The sequence below is a fragment of the Emydura macquarii genome, unplaced genomic scaffold, assembly GCF_026122565.2.
Source record: "Emydura macquarii macquarii isolate MOO-44397 ecotype Brisbane River unplaced genomic scaffold, CSIRO-AGI_Emac_v2 contig_1305, whole genome shotgun sequence".
Lineage (NCBI taxonomy): Eukaryota > Metazoa > Chordata > Testudines > Chelidae > Emydura > Emydura macquarii.
The window spans coordinates 825,009-831,929 of NW_027131442.1; positions in this window are offsets into that span (position 1 = coordinate 825,009).

Consider the following 6,921-nt stretch of genomic DNA (forward strand, 5'->3'; position numbering starts at 1 on the left):
CATGGGGGGATAGAACCTAGGTCTCTCAGGGCTTGACCCCTGGCCCAGCCTAGCTCTCTGCTGCAGGCTGTAAAAAAGAGGACTCTGAGAGATGGGAGAAAAACCAAGCAGGCCAGTTCTCTAAGACTCCCACAAACAGACCAGGCCAGGAAAAGAAAAAGACTGAAGAAAAAGACTGAGAGTCAGAGGAGAAAAGAGCACTTAACCCCCCAGGGGTGGCAAGTTCTGCCCCAGGCTGGGTTCCAGAGGAACGGCTGCTGTGAGATTTTACGTTTTAACTGAAAACCATTTTGGTTTTTTGTCTTTTTTTTTTCTGAGTTTGAGAAAAGGAAGGAATGAAAAAGTGTCATGTGGGTAGTAGGTGTTTTGTTGTGGTTTTTTTGCCTCAAATTCTTAGGGCTTCAGCTGCATCCAGGCCAATTCCAGAACAAAGAACAGAAATTGCCTCCACTGAGTCCATAAAGATAAGGATTATTGTCATGGTTTGTGTTATGGTGTTCTGGGCACCATCTGGGTGCTCAGCACTGTTCAGAATATGTCAGAAGAGGCAGTCTCTGAGCCACTGCATATAAAATGTGTAAAGATGGCTCAGTTAGTTAAGTATGAAGTATATAGTTACTGAGCACATGTTAGTATCTATGACTGGAGGTGCTGATGGCAATAGAAGTTTTACCTGATTAAGGACTGGAAGAAATTTCCCTCCAACTTTTTTCCAAGAGAAAGATCTGCCCAGAGCTCCGGTGCCTGTTTATTTTCCTTTCCTGCCTGCAGTGCCCCTGATACACCTCAGAAGACTCCATTTTTTTCTCAGCTTTAAAATGTGGAATTTTGTTGGTGTTTGGTTTTAAATATTCTCCTGTGAGAACTGCAACTCAGTCACTGCAGTGTTGTGTTTAAGAGCCTACTGGAAAGTAACTAGCCTTTAAGCAGAAGTGAAAGCAGTATTACGAACTCTCATGATTTTGTCATGGGTCTCATGATAATTATTATTTTCCTTAAAGCCCCAGCTCCTGGAGTCAAGTGAATAAGGGATGATTTCAGCCTTCAATCTTAAAGGAAAAGTAAGTTTCTAGCCCTCGTGTGGAGAAAGCATCACTATGTGACCCCAATGCACCCTAAGTGCTCAATAAGCAGAAGGCAAATAAGAAGAACACCACGTCTATTATTTTTACATAATCTGATGATTTTTAAGCCAATATTATGATTTTTGGTGAGTCTGGCTCATGATTTTTGAAGATTTGGGATTGCCAATACTGTGAAAGTGTCTTGAATGTGTCAGTTTCATTCCTGTTTAAAGTCAGTTTCTAGTCTATTATTTATAGTAGGGTAACACCCCTATAACCTCAGACAGGTGGAGTAGAAAAACTCACCAGGCCTTGCCCTAGCAGGATGTTTCCAAAAGTTAAATGATCTATTCCAAGCTTGGTGAACTGCAAAAAGTAGGTAGCCTCAATGATGGAAAGTCATCTAGATTTTTCTACCATTGTTTCAATTGTTGTATTCAGAGGTAGGAAGGAGGTAGAAATATACATTCAAATTTTAAGCCTAACGATGTCAGAACATGTTCGTGTTAGAGGTGAGTGGGCCTAATATTTATTTAATTTTCTTTCTTTCTATAGGAATTAGATACAGGGCTTTTGTCAGTTATTATCTGCAAAATACCCTAGAGTTTTCAGGTGCCTAAGTCGCCCGTGGAATCATGGTTTACGTTGCCCTCCCTCCCGACCAAAATCTGAACTGGTGCCCCTGGCAGAGTGAGGAGGCCCCGCTTGGCGTACAGCTGAGGCCCCACAGTAAGCAGCTGTTTGTGATATGTGCACGCAGCGGCCTAGGGCAGGAGACAGCCGGGGCAGCTGCCTCTGTGTTCAGAGCATCGGCGGAACCAGCGAAGGGCGGGGGAGGGGAACGGGCACGGTTGGGAGGCTCCATGTTGCATGGCAGGGGGTGGAGAAGGAGAGAAACCCCTCCCCCAGCCTTCTCCAACTCTTACAGCAGCGGTGACAATGAGGACATCAGACTGCTGAGGTTGAGGGCCAGAGCCCATGGGGAGGGGGCTTGCAGAGGCCCAGTTCTACATGTCGCAAACGCTTCACAGCCCAGCCGTCAGCCCCACTGCACTGTGATGAACTGTACAACGGGGCAGGAGAAATCGCAGAAGAGCTGTGGGGCCCAGCAGAAGGCCTGCCGGACTGGGACTATTCCTGGCTGTGCCCCGGCCCAGCTGGGGGACCTTGGCCATGGCACATTCCCGCTCTGTGCCTCAGTTTCCTGTCTGTAAAATGGGGCTAATGATGCAAAGCTCTTTGTCATCTACTGATGGGTCTTTTTGCTACTTCCTAGCCATGGCAGCATGTCCACTGCAAACCTAGGGGAGAACTGCAGTGGCCTAAATGACCATGTCTCTGTCTGTTTAAAAAAACTTAGGAAATTCACTGACCAAAAACTTCATTAATGCTGAGTGAAGTTTGCCCAGACGACACTTGGGTCCTCCTTGAACATCCAGCTCAGCCAAACGCCACTCTCTGAAAACCAGCAGCAACAGCGCTAAGGTACGTGCCCCCGTAACCCTGGCTCTGCCCCTTGAAGCCATGTCCTATATGCCCCTAAAACATCTCCACACTTTGCCTTTGCCCTGGACTGGACAGGAGCTACCCACGCAGGCCTGATAGTCACACACTGTGCCTAATCTGCAAAAAGACCATCACACCTGCTACATTGTACAACCCCATCACCCTTTGTAGAACCCCTTCACCCCCGTACACACCCCCGTATACAGCCCTTTCGCCCGGATGTGCACAATGCCACCTGCCACTTCCCTTCTCAACCCCACCGCCCACCTTCAGCTCCCACCTCATCTCAACCTCAAGAAGCCCCCGTGCCCCGTTAGTGACGTGACGTACACAACTCAGCACTGAAATGAGGCAGACCGGATCTCCCCGGGCGCACGTGTGATCGCACACAGGGGAGAGAGCAAGAAGAGGGCTCACATACACCGCTCCCCCACAGAGTGGCACAGCCCTGCAGATCACCTCAGGTCACAATCACAGCTCTGCCAACCCTTCCTCCATTCAGCACAGTGACACCTAACCCAGTGACTGCAACTGGAGTACACGCAGGGAATTGCCACTGACTCCAGCCAACTCCAGGGGTCAGAGTTAAGGTTACGCAGGCGTTTACCTTCACGCTGTAGCATCTAGTCTCCAGAGATGTCAGTTTGGCTGAACTTGCCGTTCTGGATGGGCCCAACCTTCCCGCAGCACTGATCATCAGCGCATCCCTTCCGCCTTCAGCCTGGCTTTCCCAGCTCGACCTACAGTCTCTCAGAGGCCACGGACCAGTGACTGTGCAATGTTGGCTGGTCCTGTGTAGGCTGGGCTGTGTCGGGGCAGATCCTCCTGGCTTGCATTGCTCCCTGACGAGGCAGACGGCTCTAAACTGCCACAGCATTCGCACTCACTGTAGAGCCACGGAGAGAAATGGGGGGCGCTGCAGCCTAAAGGCGCCGTGTCAGGGTCAGAGAGCTGCAGTATTCGCCCTGGGGAAACGCTAGGCCCGGGGCATGGCAAGGAATAGGGGCACTGCCAGGAGCCTGGGTGCAGAGCCCCACGGAGAGCTGTCGCTGCAGTGTGCTGGGTGCTGCACAGATCCCAACCGAACTCTGGGCCCCCGCTGTGCCAGGAGCTGCACAGATTCTGACCAAGACTGGTGCCCCTATTCTGCCTGGTTCTGCACAGACCCCGACCGAGATCCAAGTCCTCGCTGTGCCAGGTGCTGCACAGACCCTGACCGACATCGGGCCCCATTTCATTGGGTGCTGCACATACAACCATCAAGAGACAGCCCCTTCTCCTAAGAGTTCACAGTCTGAATAGAGAAGGGGGGAAGGGAAACTGAGGCACAAGGCTGGGATATGATTGGCCCATGATCAGACCCCAGGTCGGTGAAAAACTAGGCAAAAACCCCATGTGTCCTGACTCCCGCCGGCTGTCCTGCCCACTGGGCCAGCTAAACCCAAATTAACCTCCCCCACATAACAGTTCTCCCAGGATGCACCAGGTCAAGCTCCAGCCTGACCCAGCTGATCTCTGGGCAGGTGCTGGGAGGTGCAGGGGTAAATCCTGGCGATCACAGTCCTGGGGACAACTCGCCTGGGCGGGGCAGATGCTCCGTCACTCCGAGTCTTTCAGTCTAGGCTGGATTCTCTCTCCAAAGGCTGCGCTCTGGCTCTGGTCTGTGCCTGGCGTGACGCAGGAGCAGGGACAGACGGTGCAGCGGGCCTGCCTGGCCTTGGAGTCTACGGAGCCCCTCAGTCGGGGCCCCTAGGGCCTGCCACATTCTCCAGGGGGTTGGAAGAAGGGCTCATGGCAGCAAAGGATATCTGAAACGAAGTCAGTGCCAGCTGTGGGGGGTGCACTATGGGAAAAGGGGGGAGCCCATTTGTGCCCCAGGGTCAGCACTAGCTGCCCTTTCCCCCACCCCCAAGCTCTGGGGTCGCAGCATGTCTGTTCACCACAAGCAAAGAAGGGCCACGCGATAGCCTCTGCTTGATCACCCAACTCCAGTCGGATTGCGCAGGATCCCATTGCAGTGGTGGTGGTGGGGATCTGGGTCTAAGGGCCCCCCCCCAGGAGAGCAGGCTGAGGAGGGGAGCAGACCCTGACTCTGGCACTCTGGTGGTAGCTGGCACCGGCCCCAGTGGCCAGTGCCCGTTCTCAGTGGCTGGGCGACCAGCACTGCGGCCTGTGGTGAAACGGCCCGGGGGTTATTTGGCAGCTCAGGGGTGTGTCCCAGCTGCCCCCCAGGTGGCTCCACCCCACCTACCCTCAGATTAGGGGGACCAGATGTCCTGATTTGATAGGGACAGTCCCAATATTCAGGACTTTTTCTTATATATGCGCCTATTACTCCCCCCCACCTGTCCCGATTTTTCACACTTGCTATCTGGTCACCCTTCCTCAGATCCCCTGTCCTCCACCCCACAGCCCCACCTATCCCCAGATCCCCCACCCCGGCGCTCTTGTTCCCACAAGCAGTGTTCCTGGCTCTAAGGAGCCGCCCCAGGGAGTGCAGAGAGGAGACCCTGACCCTGGCGTTCGGGGGGGGAGCTGGCATCATCTTCTTGGTGGCCGCCCCGTTCTCGGTGGCCAGGTGACCAGCGCTGCGGCCTGCGGTGAAACGGCCCCGGGGTTATCGGGACAGCCCAGGCGTGGGGTCCCAGCGCAGCCGTTACTGTGTGCAATCCCCCTTGTGAAACCTGCCCAGCGCCGTGGGGAGATGCTTATCTGCACCGATGCCCTGAGCCAGCACGGCCTGAGAGCAGGGCTGGGACGGGGAGGGGGAGGAGAGGGAAGGCCTGACAGCAGCGCTCCTCAATCCCGACCCACAGCCCCGGCTAGCCCAGCCCTGGGCTCTCCCCACCCTGCAGCTCTGCCAGTGCCCCTCTCTCCCAACCCGCAGCCCCAGCTAGCCCAGCCATGTGTCCTCGACCTCTCTAAAGCAGGGCCCCGAGTGGCTGGGAGCCCTGCCCTCAGCTACCATCAGGAAGGGGTTGAACCCAGGACCCCTATGGGGAGTTGAAGGCACTTTGTAGACAGGTTGTTTGTAGACTCCCCCAATGGCCCCTAGTGGGTGGCGTGGGGCAGCTGGTGGGTCAGAGCCCAGGCTTGGGTTAACGGGTGTCACAAGCAGGGGGTGGAGGATGGGAGCACAAAGGGGTGGGTGCTGTTAACAGCTTTTTCCCCATCCCCAGCTTCTTGCTCCAGCCCAGTATAAGACACAGTGGAGGGCACGTGGAGTGGTGGCTGATGGATGTGACAGTATGCCCGGGCAGTGGCTGCCCCGTGCCCCTCCCCAAGACTCTGTGCCCACTGCTACCCATCGCCCACAGCAACTCAATGCATCCCCAGCCAGGACCCTACGCCAGGCAGACCCAGCCCATCCCCTGCTCACCCACGGTTAGGCAGGCCTGGGGGACTCTGGCAGCTCAGGGGTGTGTCCCAGCTGCCCCCCAGGTGGCTCCACCCCACCTACCCTCAGATTAGGGGGACCAGATGTCCTGATTTGATAGGGACAGTCCCAATATTCAGGACTTTTACTTATATATGCGCCTATTACTCCCACCCTGCCCACACACACACACACACCTGTCCCGATTTTTCACACTTGCTATCTGATCACCCTACCTCAGATCCCCTGCGCTCCACCCCACAGCCCCACCTACCCCTGTATCCTCTGCCCTCCACCCAACGGCCCCACCTACCCCCAGATCCCCCGTCCCAGGGCTCCTGTTCCCACAAGGAGTTTTCCTGGCTCTAAGGGGCCAGCCTGGGGAGGGGATCCCAACCCTGGCGCTCGGGGGGGAGCTGGCACCATCTTGTTGGTGGCCATCCCGTTCTCAGTGGCCAGGTGACCAGCGCTGTGGCCTGCGGTGAAACGGCGCCGGGGTTATCGGGACGGCCCAGGCGCGGGGTCCCAGCGCGGCCGTTACTGTGTGAAATCCCCCTTGTGAAACCTGCCCAGCGCCGTGGGGAGATGCTTATCTGCACCGATGCCCCAAGCCAGCACGGCCTGAGAGCAGGGCTGGGATGCAGGGGGAAGGGCGGGGAAAGGCCTGACAGCAGCACTTCTCAATCCCAACCCGCAGCCCCGGCTAGCCCAGCCTTCTATCTATATATCTAAGACGGGTCTCCGAGTGGCTGGGACCCCTGCTTTCTGCTACCATCAGGAAGGGGTTGAACCCATGACCCCTATGGGGAATTGGGGGCACGTTGTAGACAGCTCGTGTGTAGACTCCCCCAATGGCCACTAGGGGGAGATGTGGGGCAGCTGTTGAGTCAGAGCCCAGACTGGGGATATGGGGCGTCGCAAGCCATGGGGGCAGAGCAGGGAGCACCAGGGGCTGGGAGCTGATAGCAGCGCTTT